At 42.2% G+C, this 24,262-nt stretch overlaps 1 long non-coding RNA gene across 1 annotated transcript in view; it reads right to left on the minus strand.

Moving 5' to 3' along the window:
• The window catches only part of LOC121824291 (uncharacterized), a 32,095-nt gene that overhangs the window by 6,351 nt on the left and 1,482 nt on the right, over nt 1-24,262 (minus strand). The window contains exon 2 of the long non-coding RNA XR_006066119.2: nt 23,932-24,086. This is a non-coding gene — a long non-coding RNA (uncharacterized LOC121824291). The remainder of the gene's footprint in view (nt 1-23,931; nt 24,087-24,262) is intronic.

The raw sequence follows: 24,262 nt of genomic DNA on the forward strand, positions 1-24,262 counted from the left end.
CGGAGTCCACTGTTCTTTCAATCCAGCCTGAGAAAATCGTGCCTCTCCCAAGGAATGAGTGCGCTTCACTGCATCAGACCACGGGCGCGGTGGCTCCTGCTGTGTTCTAGCTACCGTCTAGCTGAGCTGACGTCAGTGCTCAATTCCAGGGACATTCTTGGTCTGTGCTTCTCAGCTCTTTCTGTTCTCTCACCTTTCGGCTTTAGGTCTTTTATTTATCTTTACGGTTTTGTGCTTTATTTATCAACTTAGTGTCTCCTCGAGTTCCATAAGCAATAAAGAAATACGGCAGGAAGGTGTGTCTCTTGGGTTGTCTATAGCAGCACACGTTTGTGTTTGTAAAGTCAGGACGGCAATAATTGTTCAAGCTTCATTTCTATGGTGATAAAATACATGGGCAAAAATAAACTCATGAGGAAAGAGGGAGGCGTATTTTAGCCAACAATTCCAGGTTTTCGTCCATCATTGCAGGTAAGTCAAGGCAGGAACTCGAAGCAGCTAGTCACCTCACACCCATGAGCAGAACAAGAGCATGCATTCTTGTTTGCTTTATCCTCTTACACAGCCCAGGATCCACCACCTCCCCAGCCCAGGGAATGGTGCCACCCATAATGAGCCCTCCCACATCAATTAATTTAATTAAGGCAATCCCCCACAGACATGCCCATAAACCAAGGCAATGTAGGCAATTTTTCATTGAGATTCTTTCCCCGGGTGATTCTACATTGTGTCAAGTTAACAACTAGAGCTAACCATTACAGTAAGGACATCTGAAGGCGTCTTTCATGTTCCCCAAGTTACCCGAGACTGTGCTTGGAAGAGAGTAAAGCCTCCTCACTGCCCCTGTCACATGGAATCTGCTTAGGGAACCCTAACACTGAGTTACTGACCTATCACTGACAAGCTCAGAGTGCCTGCTCCAACAATCAGATGTGTTTTTAAAAAGATGAGCCCATGAGGAACCTGTCCTCAACTGAAGGGTGACTAAGGCAATCGTGTTAGTAGCCTTTTGAGCAACCCACTGGAAATTTAGCTGATGCACAGTAACCCACTCATGGAGCTACACATCCCAGTAACTCCTAGCAGTAGATTCTCTAAACAGCCCAGCACCTACAACTGAGACCCTTGGGCAGACTACTTTTCATTCTCAAGTTCTTTTCCCTCCAAAGAGAGGAAAACAGCTGGGCGGAGGTGGCGCACGCCTTTAATCCCAGCACTCGGGAGGCAGAGCCAGGTGGATCTCTGTGAGTTCAAGACCAGGCTGGTCTACAAAGCAAGTTCCAGGAAAGGAGCAAAGCTACACAGAGAAACCCTGTCTCGAAAAACCAGAGAGAGAGAGAGAGAGAGAGAGAGAGAGAGAGAGAGAGAGAGAGAGAGAGAGAGAGAGAGAGACTGACTTCAAACACAAGGGCAGTGGCACACTGAGTGTCAGTAGTCATCCGCTAAATTACACAATTCTATACTAAATGTTCTCCAGTTTCTCCCCCCCTCCCGCCCCCAAATAGTCTTGTGTCTGGAATAAATCCTAGCAAGCTGGATCAGCCCTGAAAGGCGTTTGCAAATGCTTCCCGATTTGACCTGGCAGGACTCCTACTCCGATTGTCCTCCTTTTCCTGCACATGTCCTTTCTGGCTGGCCCTGTGTGCCTTTCTGTGCGTCATTTTGCTGTGCCCTGCAAACTCTCTTTGCCGAGTCTTCTCTGTAACTGGGAGTCTTCCCAGTTCCTTTCCAGGCCATTCAGTTCTCCTGGCATCACTTGCTCATTGATCAATTCGAACCAGTTTTTCCACTCCTGCCTCTTGGCCCGAAGTGGGGTGTGGGAGGCGCCTGCAGGGTTTTGAGGAAGCGACTGGGGATGCTGCGAGCAGAAGGCTGTGACTGCTTTTCACCAGCCTGTCCTCAGTCACAGGTGCCTCTCATTCAAATGGAAATCTCACCAAATGTTCTAATCTGCCCTGAAATACTACTTAGGGGGAAAAAAAAAAGCAGGGATACTGGGTGGATTATGAATTTCGTTAGATTTACAAAAATAGTCTCTTCATATGAATGTTGTTTTATATTTACTGCAAATAAATAAATAAATTATGCAAAAGCTAATCCTATGTGGGGCAGTTCTAAGGTGGAGGCTCTCCAAATGTATTTGGGTTCCTCTTGCTTTAGAGCAGTGGTTCTCAACCTTCCTAATGCTGGGACCCTTTAATACAGTGCCTCATGTTGCAATGACCACCAATCATAAAACTGTTTTCCTTGCCACTTCATAACTGTAATTTTGCTACTGTTACGAACTGTAAATAGCTGTGTTTTCTGATGATCTTAGGCTACCCCTATGAAAGGGCCATATGACCCACAGGTTGAGAACCACTGATTCAGGCTATCATTTTGCTGGTAAGCATGTGTCACACTATATAATAGACATTGTAGACGTATATACAACCTCCAACATCTATTTCTAGCCTCCCAGTACTCTTCTGTTGAGTTTCTCAGCTTTGATTTATTAGGAAACTCCATTATATGCAAACCACAGTATACCACAAACTTCTGTAGTGAGCATCATCTGATAGCCATTTAAACCACAATGACCATCCTTATAATAGTCAAGTGCCCTCCTTTTTTTTCATACTCAGAGATTATTCCACTCTTCCTTCATGATTCCACCCACTGACCTTCCACAATCCACTCCACTATCTCTCCATCAACTACACATCCTTCTTGTAACCTAAATGTGTCACTGGCCATAAACTTGCTAAGTGGAACACCAACGCTTTTCATTTGTTCTGAAATTACAATAATGTATTGTTAAAAATGTGTTCACGGTGACTTGATAAAGCACGAGAAGGAAAATGGTATTTAGGACTGTCAAGTATTAGGATGACAGCTGGCCCTGGAAAGAGGGAGAAGACTCCTGTAGAGTATGGTCAAGTGGGAAAGTACAGCCCAGGGCCAGGCTGAGGTGATCGGACTAAAGAAGAGTTCCAAGAGGAAACACAAGATGATGACTGAAGAGCTCTCATGGGAGTCTTGCCAGGGTGACCAGCTACCAGTTGATGAGTGGTGGTGGTTGAGGACAGATGGACAGACAGACAGACAGACAGACACACACACACACACACACACACACACACACACACACACGAAGGCACCAGGAATTTGAATGCAGCAGTCTGGGGTGTTCAATTATGTGTAGCCTTATTCTGGCTCCAATCACAGCTCCTATCTGACGGGAGTGTGAGTTCCCAAGAGGACTGTACAGTCAACAGGAAAAACAGAAGAGGCCAGAGCAAACTGTGCTTTAAGACACTGAAATTTTGTAGTAGGTTCGTTCCATAAAATAGAAAAATTCAATTTTATAAGAGCTGTAAATGTCTTGTAAATTGTAAATAACTGTAAATATCTCATGCATTATTTACATCCATAACTGTTTCAGAATGTTGGTATTCATCCAGATCTACTATTGAATCCCTTGTTTACTATACTGCTATAACACAAATAGACTTTTACATTTTTTTTTTACACTGATGGACTGATGGATTTATTGAATGGTTGGTTGGTTGGTTGGTTGATTGGGGGGGACACATGCCACAGTGCAACATGTGGAGGCCAGAGGACAACTTGCATGAGTCATGCTCAACCGCTACCATCTGGGTTCCTGGAATTGAACTTGAGTCATCAGGATTGGCAACAAGCACCTTTGCCGCCCCCCCCAGCCCTCTCACCAGAACCACTAACTGCATTTTTACTTTTTGGTGTTGGTAGCTGTTTTGCAGTATAGCTGATTTCCTATTGAATCCTCCATTTTATTTTATTTAGAAATGATGTCCTGAGAAGTACACAAGCTTTAATAGACCAATCAAAAGGTCTGTCAAGACAAAGACAAACCCAGTTTCTGAAATAAAAGCAACTTTGTCCTGCACATTGCTGTATTTAGTTTATGAAATTTTTGCCTAGGATTTTTTAAAATGTATCTTCATGAGTCAAGTTAGCAATAATTTTGTGTTCTATAGCAGGAATCTTAAAAGTTCTTATTAATAAAATCAAACCCGGGGCCAATTATTGGGGTGAAATGCTGGATGGTCAGAGAGGCAGAACAAGCCACAGCTAACCTCACCTGGCCAACTTCTCAGCTGATCTTGTTTCCTCAGACTGGAAGCCTCTGTGTCCTCATATCTGAATGGCTCTCAGCTGAACTGTGCTGCTAGAAGCCTGAAAGCTTAACCAGCCAAATGCTTAACCAACCAAAATGCCTTTAGTTTCTGGTCTTCACGCCTTATATACCTTTCTGCTTTCTACCATCACTCCCTGGGATTAAAGGCTCACTTTCTGGGATTAAAGGTGTGTGTCACCATGCTTAGCTGTATCCTTGAACACAAGGATTTCTGCCTCTGGAATGCTAGGATTAAAGGCATGTGCTACCACTGCCTAACTTCTGTTTAATATTGTGGCTATTCTGTCTCTGACCCCAGATAAATTTATTAGGGTTCACAATATTTTGGGGAGCACAATACCACCACAGTGTTCCTCTGCTTTTTGATGGTTACTTGTGCTAGTCTCCAGAGAAGATTCGAGAGGCTGCCTTCAGGAACATTTGTAGGTGTGTTTCTGTAGAAGTGAATAGATCAGCTGTTTCCTGGGCAGAGATTTGCACTCACTGGTTCAATTTATTTAAACTGAATTAATTTCAAATTTATTGCCATAAATTCTGGGGACTTTGTTGTTTGTTTATGTCTTTGTTTGTTTGTCTCTGCCACCGAGCTCCATTTCCAAGATCCTAATTTCAGCTTTTGTAATTCTTTCATGTATATTTCCTAATGGTTGGAGATTATTAACTATTATTATTATCGATTATTGTGTATAGCTCCTAGTTATACTTTTCTCCAATTATAGGATTCAATATTTAGCTAAATAATTTTTTTCTTTCTTTCTAATGTAAGTGTTTAAGGTTAGACTTAAGAATACTAATAAATTTGTCGGGTGGTGGCGGCGGCAGCAGTGGTGGCACACACCTTTAATTCCAGCACTTGGGAGGCAGAGGCAGGTGGACCTCTGTGAGTTCCAGGCTAGCCTGGTCTACAGAGCAAGTTCCAGGAAAGGCGCAAAGCTATACAGAGAAACCCTGTCTCAAAATACAAACAAACAAAAAAATACTAATAAATTCTTAGGGCCTGCTGTGGTAGGGTAGCTGGGCTCTAGTGGAGACACATTGTCCTGGTTGTTATTGTGTTTTTACTCCTGCATCTAGACATCTGGGCTTGGGAAGATTGTAAATCGAGGCGCCGATATTTGGTCTTGTCTTTGTTGGGTGGGTGTTCTGTTCCTTGATTTCCATTGCCCACTCTGTTCTTAGGAGAGTGTGGTGGCTATGCGGGTAGGGGATTCTTCTGGGAGCCTGATGTTGTGGCCACTGGGGGTTCTGGGTAAAATATGTTCCTAGGTATTGGGAGCTGATGGTTAGGAATGGGGAAGGGCTGGGGTGCTGAGGAGGTTTACTGGACAAGGGAAATCACAGGATCTGTTTTGTCCCCCAAGAATGGGAACAGAGTAAGGAGAGGCCACAACAGGTGGTCTGCTACAGAGCCGAGGATGAGACCAGGGGATTGGATGTGGAGGAGAGGGAGAGTGAAGATCTCAAGCTCTCCTACCCGCCTCAGTTGCTGGCCTACTTGCTTCTCTGGCCGGCTTTGACTCTTGGGTTCCCAGGGATAGCCTGCTGGAGTTGGTGGGTAACAGAATGATCGAGGAGGAAGGTTGGCGGAGAGGATCTGTGTGGTCTGCTGGAGATGGGAACAGAGTGGAAGAGGCTGCCGCAGGTGGCCTGCTACAGAGATGTGAGGGACTCTGGGGTGGGGGTTGAAGGAGCAGAGTTAAGAGGTGAGTTCTGCAGGTAGCCTACCTGCTTTCCTGGCCAGAGTGGCCTGGGGGCTCCCAGGGAATATAAAAACAAATCTTAAAAAATAAAAAATAAATAAAACTGTGTGGAAAGCAGAGGAAGTCCTGAGTAAATGAAGTCCTGAGTGACTGTGTTGCCATGGGCAGAGCCTCCTCAAGAACCCAGTAGCTTCAGGCCTGTGGGAAAATAGCAAAGCCCCCCTCTCCTCAGGGGGTGGTAAAGGCTCAGAGGGAAATAGCAAAGCCTTCCCCGACTGGTTCCTGTGTAGATGTTGATAGTGTGTGCAGAAAATGACTGCTCCCCACAGAGATTAGATAAACTTCTCTCCTTGGTCCAGCTGTGTACCACAAATCCCGCCTCCTTGTTCAGCTGTATACAATAGCCCCGCCTCCTTGTTCAGCTGTATGCAATAACCCCACCTCCTTGTTTAGCTTTATGCAATAACCCTGACTCCCTGTTCAGCTGTATGCATTAACCCTGCCTCCCTGTTCAGCGGTATGCAATAACCCTGACTCCCTGTTCAACTCCTTATCAAAAGCAGCTGAGCTTCTGAGGCACTGTTGTTTTCTCCATCAAAGAACCTAGAGGACCCAATTCCAACTTTCTTTGTATGTGTCCCTGTCCATCCCTTCTTCAACTCCTAGCCGCCTCAGTCAGGTCCACATCCCTGGAGCCATGCTTAGCATAAATGAATAAATGAATGAATTTAATATAAGACTCTTTTTCTGTGGCCTTGAGGTCAGCTGAGCATGGAACAGAGCCGTGAGGACAGGGTTTGACTAAAGTGTGGTTTGTTTTTCCAACTAGTGAAGCCGCAGGATAGAGAGCCAGGAAGCTCAATTGAGATGGACGGTAGTGATGCCATGATGAGCCATGGAATACAGCCTGGGTTATAAGAAGAGCAAGTAGTTAGGGTACGAAGAACCTGGAGTCATTGGCAGGGTCAATGTATTGAAAGTCTCCACGTGGCAAAAGCACTGTTAGAAAAATCTAAGTGAAAATGAAGAGAGACCGCACTAGAGATGGGGATCGTGGCTACAGGGGATGGAGTGGGCAGGGTTATGCCAAGCACCTCAGGAATAGATTGCTGAGCCAGAGTACAAAACAGGACCTTCAACTCCCTGGGGTTAGAGAAGTTATGGAATTTGGAGGAGAATCTACAATCACCACTTTACTAAATCAGCATGATTCCTAACTACATTCTAAATACTTATTCTTATCCCCACAGATAAGTGGAGGTCTCACCCCTCATCAAAGAAACATCTCCTTGCAACAGACGAAAACCATTAGAGAAAAACCACAACTAACAACCGAACAAAATGCAGAGAATAAGTCACCATGTGGTGCCCAGCCCCAACGGATCAATCTACAGCATCGCAGAAGAGGGGTATGGAAAGATGGTAGGAGCCGGGAGAACAGGAAGTTTGCTGTGACGTTTCATCCCCTAGGAATGCCACAGAGGCTACGGCTGCCTCAATAAACAAGACCTGAACAAGGAACACACCAACAGACAGGCTAACATGGAAGAGGGAAATCTGATGGGGCTTCAACTCGACAGAAAAAACTATAAGCAACTAAAGAATGGAAAAAAAAAAAAAAAAAAAAAAAAACAGGAAGATTCCCCTAACTGGTTTTCCAGTACCAAGCACCCTTGAAATCATACATGTACAGGTAACATGATACCACCTGTAAAGGTCATATTTGTATATTTTTAATGTATGTGCACATATATATGTCACAATAACTAAAGAAAAGGAAGCCATGAACTTGAGAGAGAGCAAGGGCATGAGAGTGGTTGGAGAGGGAAGAAATGATATAATGGTATTTTAATTTTAAAAAATTAATTAGTAAAAAATGAAAAATTATAAAAAAAAAAAAACAGGATCTCAGGAGGCAAGCTTAAGAGAGACTGAAGTTGTAGGGTTTGAAGTCAAAGATTCTGGTGGAGCACCAGGTGTGGTGGCCCATGTCTTTAATCCCAGCACTCTGGAGGCAAAGACAAGGCAGATCTCTTCCCTTTACTCTCTCCACCCACTCCCATGTCCACACTCTTGCTCTCTCTCAAATTCATGACCTTTTTATTTAAATGCTGCTGCTGCTGCTGCTGCTGCTGCTGCTGCTGCTGCTGCTGCTGCTGCTGCTGCTGCTGCTGCTGCTGGTGTGGTGATACGTTCCAGAGGGTGTGATGTGAGGATCTGGGGTGAGAGACAGCGAGGAGTGGAATGTGGGACTAGATTATTGTATGTGGGATGACGGTACCAATCCAAGCCATGCAGGCTTTGGTTTTCTTACAATGATTCACATAGGCAAATATTTATGGGACAAGAGGGATTTGCTGGGGGCAGGGGTGAGGGGTTGACCCAGCCTCTCCAGTCTGACCTCAGCCTAATTCCCTGAAGTCCTCCATCCATCCTTAAAATCTCCCACGTACCAGATAACATCAGTTCCCACAGTTTCCTGTTTGCCTTTGCCCAAACTGATTCTGCTCCTTACTGTGGTTTCATTACCTGTTTCCCCTTCCTTCAAGAAGGTCTCATGCCATTGAAATTGGTCTCCACATATCCCAAAAACTGCCTAGTGCAATCTGCTGTTCACCTGCTTCTGTGTGACCTGCTCCCTCAACAGATGATGGCCTCCTGCATTTCAAATAGGAAGTGGCCCATATTCTCTCTGGTGCTCCTAACTGCTCAAAGGTCAACAGAAATGTGGTAATTAAATTCCCCTCTATTCACAGTGACAGGATGCATAAATGGTGGTAATGATCACACATACACAACCCAATGCCTTGCAATAAACATCAGAAGGCTGTGAATGGTTATTTTTATTTGTAAACTATGGAAATGTCTGTGAAAAAAATGTGGGAATAAAAATATTGCCCAAGTTAATCTAGAAACAAAAAACCTACCATTTGCATGTTATTTCTTCAATAGAAAACACAATGATGAAGTATGGTACCCCAAAGACTGATTCCTCAGTAATATCCACAGACAAGGGTAGCTTGATTTTAATTATTTTATGTGTGCACAGAGGCTCATGAAAACCAATTTTTGTTTTTAATAATTACAAATACTTAAGGGGGCTGGAGAGAGAGCACAGTGGTTAAGAGCATGCCCTACTTCTGCAGAGGACACAAGCTCAGTTTTTAGCACCCACATCAGGTGGCTCACAGCCACCTGTAACTCTAGCTCCATGGAATCCAGCACCCTCTTCTGGCCTCCTTGAGCATCTGCATACACTCATACACATACACGTACATAAAATTTTTTATATTATTTTTTTTCTGTTATCAGTTTGATACAGTACAAATTATTATCCTAATAGTGAAATGTTTCATTGAGGCTTGCCCAGTTATGGAGTAAAACCAAAACTTATTATAAGCCACAGTCATCCTAGGGTCTCCCCTGCTATGTAGCCTCCCTGGATCTGTGGGTTGCAGTTTGATTGTTCTTTGCTTTATATCTAGTATCCACTTATGAGTGAGTACATACCATGTTTGTCCTTCTGGGTTTGGGTTACCTCACTCAGGATGATATTTTCTAGTTCCATCCATTTGCCTTCAAATTTCACTCTGTCATTGTTTTTCTCTGCTGAGTAGTACTCCATTGTGTATATGTACCACATTTTCTTAATCCATTCTTCAGTTGACGGGCATCTAGGTTGTTTCCAGGTTCTGGCTATTACGAATAATGCTGCTATCAACATAGTTGAGCATGTATCTTTGTGGTATGATTGAGCATTCCTTGGGTATATGCCCAAGAGTGGTATGGCTGGGTCTTGAGGTAGATCGATTCCCACTTTTCTGAGAAACCGCCATACTGATTTCCACAGTGGTTGTACAAGTTTGCACTCCCACCTACAGTGGAGGAGTGTTCCCTTTGCTCCACATCCTCTCCAACATAGACTGTCATTGGTGTTTTTGATCATAGCCATTCTGACAGGTGTAAGATGGTATCTCGGAGTTGTTTTGATTTGCATTTCTCTGATGACTAAGGATGTTGAGCATTTCCTTAAATGTCTTTCAGCCATTTGAGATTCTTTTGAGAATTCTCTGTTTAGCTCTTTAGCCCATTTTTTAATTGGATTGTTCAGTATTTTGATGTCTAGTTTCTTGAGTTCTTTATATACTTTGGAGATCAGTCCTCTGTCAGATGTGGGGTTGGTGAAGATCTTTTCCCATTCTGTAGGCTTTTTTTTTTTTGTCTTATTGACCATGTCTTTTGCCCTACAAAATCTTCTCAGTTTCAAGAGGTTCCATTTATTAATTGTTGTTCTCAGTGTCTGTGCTACTGGTTTTATATTTAGAAAGTGATCTCCTGTGCCAATGTGTTCAAGAGTACTTCCTACTTCTCTTCTATCAAGTTCAGTGTAACTGGATTTATGTTGAGGTCTTTAATCCACTTGGAACCTTAAAAATATTTACAGAGATTTGAATTGGCTAGCCATTTCTGTTTTTATTCCAACAGGTGCCAGACACTGTTATTTCACTGTGATGTAGCTGAATAGTGTGCACATGAGTCTAAGTTCCTGATGAGGTGAAATGCATGGATATCATAATTTAAAATTTTATTCCCTGCATGAGCATATTTTATGGTTTTAGCTTTGCTGATGAGTTTTATTTTTAGACGTGCCTGTTTTATTTTTAGATGCTCTTTATGTTTTGTGTTCCCTTTTCTGCTTGCTGATACTTAATCTTCCTATTATAAACCTGTTATGTGGTTTGAATACCTAATACTGATTCTCAAAGTTGATGAGCTGCTTTCACATTATTTCAAAGGCATGATAAGACCAGATTTTTTAATTCCTGAATGCCATAAATAATTACTTCTAAAAGTATGCCCATAATGATTTTAGTTTATTCAATAACTTCTCGATTATCATCAGTAATGACTGTGAACACTGTCAAGGGTGCGCCAACTGTGTCCCTTATCCATGGTTTTGATGTCAGTGGTTCTAGTTACCCATGGTCAAACATAGTTGCAAGATATTAAGTGAAAAATTCGTAAAGTAAACATCTACATGTTTGCAATAGCTCTCCTCAGAGTACTGCTCTATTTATTGTTAGTCATTGTTATTCTCCAACTGGGCTGAATTTCTAAATTAAACTTTATCATAGGCTTGAAGTCATTGTGCTAAGTATAGGATACGTAAATGTCAGGGTTTGAATGGGAAATGCCCCCCCACCCCCCCGCAAGTGGTCCCCAGCTGGTGGCACGGTGTTAAGGGGTTGTAGAGGCTTTAAGAGGTAGGACCTGGCTACAAGTCACTGCGTTTAGACTTCATGGGTTGTAGTCTGGCCCAGCTCTTACTGCAGCATCCTTTCTGCTTTTTGGTCCACTGAAATGTGAGGAATCCCAGCCATACTGTACCACTATTAAAAACTCCACGTGCCTTGCGTGATCTTAGGGACTATCCCTCTCAACTACATCAAAGACCCCAGAAGGATATAATATTACCTAAGTAAACAGGAAGTAGATTGTAAGCAACTTCCAAAAACCTAGAAATGACAGAGACAGCTGCCTGCCTTGACAGTCACCCAAAGTTCCTCTGCAACATTGGGGCATCTTTCTCTAGCCTATATACCTAGAGTCTCTGAGTCGCTTCTCTCTGTGTCCTGTAGAATGTCTGGCAGTTTCCTCTGCAAAGCAGGAACATGAAGAACCATTTTGCCTTGAAAAGTTCAGTGGTCACCTTCCTACGGGTCCTGCATGTCCAGTTTATATAATAGTTACTGTATTAGTTATGGTTACTATTGCTGTGAGGAGACACCATAATCATGCCAATTTCCTTCTTATAAAGGAAAGCATTTAATTGGGGCTTGCTTATGTCTCAGAGGTCTAGTCTATCATCGTCATGAAGGGAAGCATGGCAATGTGCATACAGACGGTGCTGGAGAGGTAACTAAGAGTTCTACATCTGCATCTGCAGACAACAGGAAGAGAGAGTGAGCCACTGGGTCTAGCTTAAGCTTTTGAAACCTCATACCCCATCCCAGTGACACACTTGTTCCAACAAGGCACACCTACTCCAACAAGGCTACATCTCCTAATCCTTCTCAACTAGTACCACTCCCTATGCACAATACAGGCTATTACTACTGCTTCTAATTACGACAGAAAACAAATGGCAGCTCCCTATTGGTGAAAGTGCTGTTGCTCCAGCTGCAATACCAAAAAAAAAAAAAAAAAAGGCTAGGACTACAATGAAAGTCTTCTCTTTGTAATGGGAACATTTGAAGCGCCAGAAGAGATCACACAATCTGCTGAGGTGAAATTGTCACCAATAGTCCTGTCCAGCTTTGGAACCTACATGCTAACATAGCATGTACATCAGAGAAGATACATCCACAAGTGTAATAGTGGCACAGTGACAAAGATGCAACCAACTAGGTTTAAGACCACTTCCCTAGAAGGAATTCATGTTTGGGGATAGAGGAAAACAGTCTTCTTTTAATATGACTTTTTGGAAAATTTGTACAATACTTCTGATTACACATTTTTAGCCAGAACATAAAAGCACTGCCATGCCCATCTACAAGAAAGACTAATAAATATAGGGTTTTTGTTGGTTTGGTTGGTTGGTTTTGTTTTTACCTCTATAGAATGTGCCTAACTAAAATTGGCTTTTGCTTACCAAGGAAAATATTAGGAGTTTTCAGTCTATGTCCTTATGAGCCACAGATAAAAAAGAAAGAGGACAGTCAGTTGTGCAAAGGTTATAGCTGCTAGCCAATCCAAGGTTGAAAGCCTGGGTTGGAGAAATAAAGACAACCAAAAATAAAAACCAAGGGATGGGTCCAGGAGGAATGGCTGTGCAATGTGACAGTTTAGAAAACTTTTTCAATGAAACACTAAATTCACTTTTATAAAACAATATTTTGTACTACACTAGTGAATGTGGAGAATTAAAAATCTGAACACCTCCCAGAGTACACCTGTCACTTTCACGTGAATTCTTTCAGAGGTCACCAAACACTTGTGTTTACCTCTTTTCTTGCTTTTCTGTTGGTTCTGCTGTCGTTTGTGTTGGGTTTGTCCTTTTTGGCTTGCTGGCCTCTGTCATGTGTGACAGGGTCTTAATATATAGCCCAGGTTGCCCTCAAATTTTCACCCATTCTCCTGACTCAGCTTTCCAAGAGCTGAGATCACAGGCATGCATCACTACCCAGAACACGAACCTCTTAATGAAACTCATAACGTTTCTCCAACACATGGAATTTGGGCTAACTGGGCTTGTGAGGAATTGTGCCAAGTACCTACTTTTTCTGAATTCCAAGGGACTTCAGGGAACTTTGTAAATTTATGTTCAAGAGTTATACAGTGTATTTTGAAAGGAAGCTTAATATGGACATTTAATTATTAATCAATATGGGTAACAAGCAATGGGTACCATTTGTTTAAATTATTTTCCTATAATTCCTATTTTTCCTAAATTACCTCCCTAAGCTTTACATTGTAATGCATATTTAAGATATTAATTTTCTAGTGATACTTCTAGTATACGCCAGTATTGATCACTGGGCTTAAATTGTAAGTGCCATGTCATGTTTTGGAAGTTAAATCCATGTTAAACAATACTCTTGGCTTCCTTATCCCCTGGTAGCCTTCTCGCCACTATCCCGGGATTTTAAAACAGTATGTTCTTAGTTAAAATCCGTGTCTAATGCTAGGATCCAGCGTTAACAAAGTCCAATGAATTCAATGGCAAAAAATTCTTGGAGGAAAAAAATGCACTTTTTAAAAGTCCATTTAAGAGAAAAATCAAAGTTTGCCTCTAAAGAGAGAAAGAGCCATAGATCAAGCCAAGCCTTAGCCTGCATGTCAGATGATGCTAAGATGCCATTGTCCTTCCTCGCTCAGGCATAAAGGCCCAAAACTCCTTTTCTTCCCCCACTATTGCCTTAACAGTAATACTCTTCTCAGACAGCAAGATACCTGAATGTCTAAACATTTATCTATCACTAATACAGGCTCATTTCGTGTGAGTGCCTGCCAAGCAGGAACTAGGCTGTCGGCTTCATCCCATCAAAAAGACTTTCAGTCCCAAGGACTGATGGCAGGTTCCAATTGTTAAGTCATTCTTGCTTGAACTGAATTTAAAAGTCAGCTCCTACTGTTAGAGGGTGCAGCTCAAAGACATTATTTAGCCAGAAATGTTGCAACTCGAAATACAATAGTCTTGGCCATAGATTTTGTTCTTGTCATTATTATTATTTTTTTTAATCTGTGCACTGGATGAAACTCCAGGCAGCGAATAATGCGTAAGGGTAACCAATACGGCATAATAGTCCTTGTTTTGGTGCGTTCTCTTTGTAGTGATTTATTAAGGGAGACTGAAAAGGACTGATTAAAATGCATAAACAGTGCTGAACAGTAAACAACCATGTCTAAGGATGAAAAAATGGGACCCACATGCTGTGCATGGAAATTGCCCTTAACAACACGGCCCATTGTTGAACAGATAGGAAGCCAAAGGTTGCTTGTAATCAAATTTGAAGTTTCCCATCACTTATAAAAGCGACACTTCCTTGTGCAAACGTTTCAATTTGTTGTAGTTTGAAACTGCTTCCTGGCTTGAGCCTTGCAGAAACCAGGAGTTCTTTTGACTATCAGGTGGATAGAAAAATTCAAGCTGGGCACACACTAGGCTATACAAAGTGAAACCAAGCTTGTCTACTGAAGGAGAAATAAAATCTGCAGAGTTAATAGGAGCAAATTAAAGCAGTGCGAGAGCTCAGGATAATTATCCCCTTTTCATTTCATCTAAAAAGGAGGGAGAACACATTTGGTGGGTTGGCTAGATGCTTAAACCCCTCTTCTCTATTACTCAAAAATCAAACAAAATTTAAAGAAATTTTTATACATGAAATAGCAATAAACCAAAGCATTAGCTTTGTCCAGCATGAATCATGTACATGAAAAAATACCCCAAAATAAAATTTAATTAATAATATAAAATTCCTGGTGGGCTGTTACATGGATACAAATACCAGCATTATCATACCATAATTATTCTTTAAATTTATGTTTCTAGAGATGATTGGTCACTAATTTGGCCGACAAAACAATCAACTACTAAATTTCTAAGTTATGTTTATTCTTTCACAAGATGGATATAATATAGTAGAGTACTGAATACTAATAAAATAAATTAAGGAAATTTGAATTACTACTGAATATTAATTATTATATGGGGCTGGAGAGATGGATTAGTGGCTAAGAAAGGTTGCTGCCTTCCAGAGGACCCAAGTTCGATTCCAAGAACCCATATTTGGGCAGCTCACTGCCACTTTGAACTACAGTTCCAGGGAATCTGAAACCCTTTATTTGGCTTCCATGTGAACCTGCACTCACATGTGCACATACACAGACAGAAAAAAAGACACACACACACACACACACACACAGAAATAAATCCTTTAAAAGTAATAAGTAAAGTAATACTGATTCTTAAAGCATTTTAGAATGTTTTAATGTAATTTTTCCAAGGAAATTAGAATGAACATAACAGTCATTGCCTCCCTTCTCCTAACCAAATGAAAAGCCCTCCACGATTCTCTCCTCAGGCAGCAGTCGGGTCTCCTGGGTTTTCTAATAATAACACAGTAATAAACAACCTCTCACCACAATCTCTATGTATTTGTGACTTTTCTTTGAAACAAATTCTCTTCCCTCACTCTAAATTATTGGAGAGTGAGCATTCCACTTACTGAAAACTGTCCCTGAGGAAAGTCTTCCAAGCCAGGCATGGTGGCACACATCTATAATCCAAGCACTTGGGAAACTGAGACACCAAGATCATGAGTTTAAGGCCAACCTGGGCTTTTACAACAAGACTCTGTCTTGAAACCAAACAAGCAAAACTAGGAAAGTCTTACCAATGTCCATTCTATTGGAAGGAAGCCAGCATTTGATCCACAACAAATTAGTAAGTACTTAACTGATGTCCTTTAACTATATGGGTATGTCCTTGATACATCCTTCATGATCAATAATATTATAATCCTTTGATTTTTCTTCTTGTATGAATTTTCTTATCATATCTCAGATCCTTTCAGAGGTTGGAAAAATTAAGTGAGGGAACGCATATAAATTGCTTAAAACAGTATCTAGAAAAGTCTTTATTAGCAAGCAATTAGTGATGAGCATGAATATTGATTTGTTCTATTCCTCTGTATTACGCATATAAACATCTATAGAGAAACTCAATTTAAATCAAGCGTGGTGGCTCTCGTCTCTAATCCCAGCATTCAAGAGGCTGAGGCACAAGAATTGAGAGATCAAGACTAGCTTGGGTTATACAGTGAGGCCCTTTCTCAAAAAGAAAAACACAAAAACAAAAGTAAAATCTCAGTGTAACTAAAGCAATATTCTCATTACTCTGTGCTTGCCCTCATGATAGTAAGATGGAATTGTCCTTTCTAGAAGAAACATGAAATCATAAGTCTATGGATGTACAAAGTTCTTAGTGAATGATTTTGTTCATGCCTACCCAAGTGCCTGCAGCACCCACAGCACTCACAGCTCCACTTCCTGTTCCTCTGGGGAGAGTGATGAGCCCAAGTCCATACCATATCCAGCCACAGGGAGAAAGGCAGATCTGGGCCAAGTATGACTTCAAAAAAAAATAACAGAAGTGGCATCCAAGGTGCTCCTATTCCTCTTCAGATTAGTAAAATGGAATTTCAGTGTCTTAAACAGAAGGTGATTTGCCAAGTGTGATGGCACATGCTTGTGAGTCCAGGACTCAGGAATCTGAGGCTGGAGGCTTGCCACAAATCTGAGACCAGCCTGGGTTACATAGTGAGTTAAAAGCTAGCCTAAGATACATGGGGAAGAAGAGGAGGAGGAAAAGGAGCTGGAGGAAGAGGGGGAATAACTAGAGGAGGAGTGGGAAGATGAGGAGGAGAGAATGGAACTTTTCATTAAAATCATGAGTCAAATTCCTCATTTGGCAATATCTGGATCCATTCTAAATTGACTCCTGCCTCATCCTTACATCTCTGCAGGGTTCACCATGTGCTTCCCTTGTTACAACATTTTAGGTTCTTCATATGCCTTCTTTACTTATTCGATAAAGTTTTTACTTATACTTTGGTGATTTCATACATGAATACAGTGTGTTTAGATCCTATCCAGCCAACATTCCTTCTCCAACTCTCCCCTGGATTTCCCCACAATACCCCTCCCAACTTCTTGGTTTTCCCCTCTTGTTTCCTCCCCCACTGAGTCTAAATACTGTTGCCTTATGTGCAAGGGTGAAGGGCACTGTCCACTGGAGAATGGACAACCTACCATGAGCCTTACCACTGAAGAAACCTGACTCACCCTTCTGGCCATCTGCTGCCAATAACTCTTCAGGGGCTGGAGGCTCATGCGCTCCTTCCTTCTCCATCTAGTGAGGGGCTTGGTCTTGTGCATGCCTTACATAGGCAACCCTGTGTGCTGTGAGCCCACAAGAGCAATGGCCCTGCCATGTCCAGACGCTATTTCACAGGAAACCTCTCCAACCTCTACATCTCAGAATCTTCCTGTTCCATCCTCTACAGTGTTTCTGTAAGCCTTTTTGATGTAAGTGTCTCATTTAGGGCTGAGCATTCACTGTTACCTTTCCTTTACCTTTGAACCATCTGCAAGTCTCTGTATTAACCACCACCCACTGCATAAAACAGGTGAGGTCTGAGAGCTGCATTGATCTGTGGGTACAAGGATAAGTTTTAAGAAGGCAGCTTGATACAGTGTCCCTTTAGCCAAATAATAGGAATGACTCTGAGATTCCCCAGCCATGGGTTCTTGGCCAGACATACAGTGCCAGGCATAAGTTTCCTCCTGTGAGGCAAGCCTTAAGTGCAATTAGAAGGCTGTTGAAAATGATACTATTACACCAATGGCCATATCATGCCAGGCTGCACATTATTTTAGCTTATAGGATTCATAGGCTAGGTAAGACTATTATTGGGTCCCCACCCCCACCCCCAAACAGCCAGTAAAATACCTTCCAACACCATGAAAGCTAGCCAACAGGGAAGAAGCTTCAAGGACAGTATCAGCCTTATTTTCCCACGTCCTGTGATTAGAGTGCATGATGTCTTCAGCAACAAGGTCTTACCATCAAGTTCTGGTGGGCAACCAAGAGCAGTGGCAATAGCCTGTAATGGTCACAGTCTTTCTCTACTGACGCTACTGTTCTCAGGGTCAACTCCACCTTGTCTCTATGATTTCTCTGCTTCAAATCCTAGTCTACTTACCACATTCATGATAACATGAATCATAAACATTCACAATTCCTCAGAGTATCTGCTTATGCTTTACTGCTCTCGGCCTAGAATGTTAGAGCAAAGGAATTCGCGGGGTACAGTGCCAAAGACCAGCATCCTTTCCAAATTTTTATTTTATGTGTATGGGTATTTTTCCATCTATGTGTGTACCACTTGCATGCCTAGTGCCCGAGAACCAGAGTTATAGACAGTCGTTAGCTGCCATGTGAGTACTGGGAATTGGACCCAGGTTGTTGGAAAAGCAGCCAATGCTCTTAACCACTGTATCATCTCTCCAGTCCCTGATAATTTTAGTCTTTAACAAACTCCTCTAACAGAAGGCATGGCAAAACTTAAAAGACAAAAAAGTTATCAATGAATGTCAGACTTACCTAACATATAAATGTCTACAAATTAATGAGAATAAGGCCTTCTACTGGCAGATCAGAAGTTAGTCATGAAAGAAGAAAAAGGCTCATTTGTAATTCTGTAAGTGTCATCAGTTAAAACATCAAGATATTGTTTTTCTCATGTGAAATTATCAGAGACTATAAATTGTTAAATATTAATATCCAGAGTGTGGTATAATAAACATTTGTCACAAGCAAACATGTCTACTACTAGCCTGATATTTTGCCAATTAATTTTGCAATGCCATAAGAAATATATTTCCTTTGAGTCAGTAAGTCTTTGTTTAATTTATCTTACAGAAATACATTTTAGAAGGATTTAAGATACTGCTATATTTTTTACATACTGCATACAGCATTGAAGAATTTTAAGCCAGCTATTTTGGCAGTCAAGCAAATTAATATGCCCAAAGAACACAATATTATTCCAATTTTAAATTGGTGTTTATTGGGAGAGTCTAATAGTGTGACAAATAGTTACATTGAAGTCACTATTGAAAAAAGATATGCAGATGTCCTACAGTAAAAAAAAAAAAAAAAAAAAACACAACCAAGAAGCAGGTAGGGGGTTCAAGACAGAAATAGATAATTCTAGGTGTTATTTTCTTTGGTTGGTGGATCTATGAACGATTTTATTTTCTTTCTACAGTTTCTATTTTTATATGCAGTTATCAAATGTATGCCTGTGTAACAAGTATTGCTTGAGGGCTACATTGTTCCAGACACTGTCCAAGGTACCCGGATAAAACAGTGATGAAAACATTCCAACTCCCCCATGAGTAGTCACATGAGAGAAAGACAGCACATTGAGTTGTCCAGTTACATTTGAAGTTCAGACATATTTTTTATCAGAAGGATAAGCTTTTAGGTGCAGAGATGGTTCATCAGGGAAAAGCTATGGCTGTGAGAAAGTGAAGACTTGAGTGGGAGTGAGTCACCAGTAGCAACCATGTGAAACACTAGCCGAGTGAGCAGCTCTCACTCCGGGACTGTGGGAGCAGAGACAAGGCTTCCTCCAGGCTCTGTGAGAGATCCTGCCTCAAGGGAGCAAGAGAGAGAATGATAGAGCTTTAGACACACCTTCCTCTGCCTCCACACACACACATCAGCATGCACCATACACACACACACACACACACACACACACACACACACAATTTTTAACATATTTTTTAAAGTATTTTATTCAACAGCATTAACTCTCATGGGATTCTGTGCACATGATTTCTACAACAAATATTAATTTATTTTTAAATGTGTTCTTACTGTGGAAAAAATTACAGATGCTGCTAACCGTATGAGTGATTTTGAAGTGTACAGTTCAGAACGTTAAGTACATCCACAATGTTGTGTGCCCATCACTACTGCCTGCTTCAGAACTTCACTTCCTTAATGCAGAAATCCCAGACACTTGAAGCTTTTGCTCGCCAGCCTCCACTCCCCTGACCCCGCTCACCCCAACTTGCTTTCTGTCCCCATAGATTTTTCCTTTACTGCCAAAGTTTACATTTCATGTAAATGATATTATGCCAGATGCGCTCTTTGTTTTCTGACCTCATTCACTAGGAATGTATCTAACAAGTCATATCGTTGCATGGATCACAGCACCATTTCCTTTTATGGGTGAATAACATTCTACCACAGGGATACACCACACTGTGTTCACCCATTTAGCTAATGGTGATATTTGGGTGGGTCTTAACAACTTCTGGCATGTGTATATATAGTTTGCATATGTGTGAGCTCACATGGGTCCACAGGTACAAGTGCACATATGTCCACGTGCGTACAAAGAGCCAAAGTTGATGTTGAGCACCTTCCTTGATTGCCCCATTTTATTTACTGAGGCAAGGTTTTCCCCTGAACCCAGAGATCACTGATTCCAGGTAGTCTTTGCTACCCAGCTTGTTTCAAGGCCCTCCGTTCTCTACCACCCAAATGATGGGTTTATAGGGAGCCATCATGCCTGCCCAGAGTTTACGTGGGCTTGAAGGATCTCAATTCCAGTCTTCATACTTGTGGGGCAAGCACTTTATCCACTGGGACATCTTCCCCAGCCAATTTCTAACTCCTGCCCATTGTGAAGTATGCACAAGTCTATACCCTCCAAAAGCTGCTTTCCCCATGGAAGGGGGAAAATATTTCTCAAATCTTTGTCCTCTTCAGTTTTAAATAATGCTGAGTAAGCCAGATGGCCAAGCAATAGTTTGTTACACGAGAAGTGTATGGATTTATGACACGCACACAAAAGAAGCATAAAATCTAAAACTGGAGCCAGGCGGTGGTGGCGCATGCCTTTGATCCCCGCACCCAGGAGGCAGAGCCAAGAGGATCTCTGTGAGTTCGAGGCCAACCTGGTCTACAGAATAAGATCCAGGACAGGCACCAAAACTACACAGAGAAACCCTGTCTCGAAAAACAAAACAAAACAAAACAAAAAAATCTAAAACTAGCCATCAAAGCACTCAGACTTTTCTTGGGCATGGAAGTCAAAATCTAGCATTTAAACAAAAGTCTCTCAGCCAGGAGCAGCTATTGATCTTACCAGCTCAGGCTTCTGTTACAACAATTAGCAGAGCACATCACATCTGTGCAATTAGAACACTTATAAAATATGTGCTTCCTGGGGGAAAAAATCCCCCAAATAAATCATATTTTCCAGTTCTTAATCCTGCCAAAAGTTCAGGAATGGGGGCAGGGCGCTCCTCCAGCACTGCCTTCCTCATAGCGCATGCACAGTAGAATAACTAAACCCACCCCAGGTTTAGAGAGAGATGGTTTTTGTTGGTTTAGGCCTTCAGGGATCTTCAGATTTGCAGCAGCTAATTCTTCCTGTGCAGCTGGAGGAAGCCGGCTCTGGAAGCCTCAGGCACAGGGCTTCTTACAGAGCTCCCGGTTAGAAGCCGGTTACAGGGACCCTGTGGCCCTTCCTCCAGCAGCCAGTGCCTGACAGCCCAGAAGGCAAAGCAGAGCGAGGTTAAGAGAAAGCGCCGATGTAGCTGAAGGCTGGAGACTCAAAAGCACCCAGCTCTCCGTGGGATCATTCTCCATCCCACACTACAGCCTGCCCTGCCGCTGCTCCCATTTCCTGCATTGAGTCACTTCCTCATGCCCACCACTGCATCTCACGTGAGCTTTTTAAGCACAGGGCAGATCCTGCCTTCTCCAAACAGGCTCTTTTCTTCAGCAACGGTTTTTGCTGCCTGCCCTTTCTTAGACCCTTGTGGATTATCTCATGGATTCCTAAAACAGTCACTTTTTCATTCTCCTTGAATGAGTTTCTCCACTCTAAATCACCTTCCACCTCCTCACCAATATTCTACGTACAGCATTGATCTGACTATATTGGTGTTTTCTTTGAGTTTCTTCTACAGATCTTGAAAATCCATCAGCGCCCTCAAGGGAAATCTCAAATCCATTCTTGGCATCACAGCTTTGAGCCTTTCACACTCTGGTCCCAGATTACTCTCCCAAACCCACCTCCGGACCCTGTGCCTCGCACACTACAGGAGCTACTCCAGGTATCCACCACGAACCTTCAGACGTGAGTCTTTCTATGTGTTGTGCCGTCTTCCCCAAAGGCTTTTCCTCAACTAACTGCTGGAGATTTTCTTCAGAGCCTAATCCTCTCCTTCTTCCACCTCATTGGATTCTCCCCACTTTCCCACTCCAGCTAACCTCCCTTTCAGTGACTTCAAGATTCATTGCTGTGTTGGATGATGGTTAGTAGGTGTGGTGATATTGTGTTCCCCAATATATTGTGTACCCTAATAAACTTATCTGGGGTCAGAGAACAGAACAGCCACTAGATAGACATAGAGACCAGAAAATGGTGGCACACATGCCTTTAATCCTATCACTTGGGAGGCAGAGATCCGTGTGGATCTCTCTGAGTTCAAGGCCACACTAGGAACAGAGTCAGGTGTGGTGGCACACACCTTTAATCCCAGCACTTGAGATCTCATGTCTTTGCTTGGGAAAGACACACACCTTCAATCCCAGAAAATGATGACAGAAAGCAGAAAGGTCCATAAGGAACTTTGGCTTTTTAAGCTTTTAGGCTTTTAACAGCAGTTCAGCTGAAATCCATTCCAGATAATGACTCAGAGGCTTCCAGTTTGGAGGAAACAGGAAAAAAGTTGTCGAGGTGAGGTGGCTATGGCTTGTTCTGCTTCTCTGATCTTCCAGCATTCATCCCAATAACTGGCACCAGGTTTGTTTGTATTAATAAGACCTTTTAAGATTCGTGCTACAAGTAGGGTCTACCTGAGCAGACTGATCATTTCTAGTGTAATCCCCCCACCCCCTGCGCGCTTTTTTTTTTTAGTTGTGGGAGCTAACTTCGGAGTCTCTCGATGGTAAGCGGACACTGTACCATTAGCTGTGGCTTTAATCCTTTTCTCATTTCTTTGTGACTAGTCCTTATTAAATTGACTGAGCTAGCCCTCAGCTCATTCTGCAGCCCAGGCAGGCATCAAACCAGTGATCCTCCTGCCTCAGCCCTCTAAGTAACTGAGAGTAAAGGCCTTCTAGAATATGCTTGATTATATTTTTGATCGTTTGATTTTGATATGTATAACAGAATTCCCAACACATAAAAAAAATGGTTAGTGTTCTTGGCATACACCAAAGAGAAAGCTATTGTGTATTCTAAGTCACTCTTCCTTTTGAAGACTAGCTAGTTAATAAAAATCAGAGTTGTTTGGTCTCTGGTTGTCTTATCACGTGGCCAGTAGTTGGAATTCATTGAGTTACCAGTTCCTTTTCCCAAGCTTGCAGCAGAATTTTCTTGGAAAGCAATGCGGGAGGTGAGAGGATTAATCCAAACTTTGTAAAACTAAGTTGTCCCTTCCTTTTTTTGTTTTAGAAACAAAAACCAAACCCATCAAATCTTGATTGACACAGGCAGGGAAAACCCTCTTTTGTCTTGTCTAATCCAGTGTTTTCGCTAAGTAATTTGCAGAGTAAGAGAGAGGAAAGGGCTCTTTGTGTGGGACTCCAGAGGCATTCTGCCCAAGAAAATCTGATTAACTTGAATAGTAAACTTGGAGTCTCAGGACTCTCCTCAGAAAAGCCCTCCCTAGTGCAAGGGTTCCCCTGCCTCTGTATGGAAATCCCACTTCATCCCACCTACACCACCCCCGGACAAAGGTGTTCCTGATGCCACCAGCCTCGAGTATCTTTAAAGAGGGAAACTTAGCTGTGGCGTCTTGTCAGTAAAACCTAGTCAAGCCTCCCTTGACATCTGTAACGGCATAGCTCCTTACCATGTCACATAAATATAACAGAAGGTAAACCAGAGGATAATGCACATTAGCCTTTAAAATTAAAGCTAAACAAGTCCCACGAGTAGCTCCCCTGTAAAGTAACCCCACAGACTTTACCTGTATTATCAAAACCGTGAATGTTAATGCAAATGGGCTTGAAGAATCTCAGTGTCATTTATGACCAAATAAAAGCCTCCTGTCCAGACCCTGCCGTTCATGGCTCTCGCTGGAATTCTTTCATGAACTGTGGCGATTGATGGAGACGAGGCAGTCTAAAATGTAAATACAAACCTTAAGAAATGGATCAAGACATAGGAAGCTGAGAGGAAAGCCCACAAAGCTAAAATACCAGTAAATGAATCCTGCCTCCAAAGGTTAAAAAAAAAAATGGTCGATTATAAATGAGCGTCCCTTTTAGTGAGCAGACTGAATCAGTGTGCGGGCCTGG

This window comes from Peromyscus maniculatus, chromosome 20 (assembly GCF_049852395.1).
Source record: "Peromyscus maniculatus bairdii isolate BWxNUB_F1_BW_parent chromosome 20, HU_Pman_BW_mat_3.1, whole genome shotgun sequence".
In the NCBI taxonomy this organism is placed as follows: Eukaryota; Metazoa; Chordata; class Mammalia; order Rodentia; family Cricetidae; genus Peromyscus; species Peromyscus maniculatus.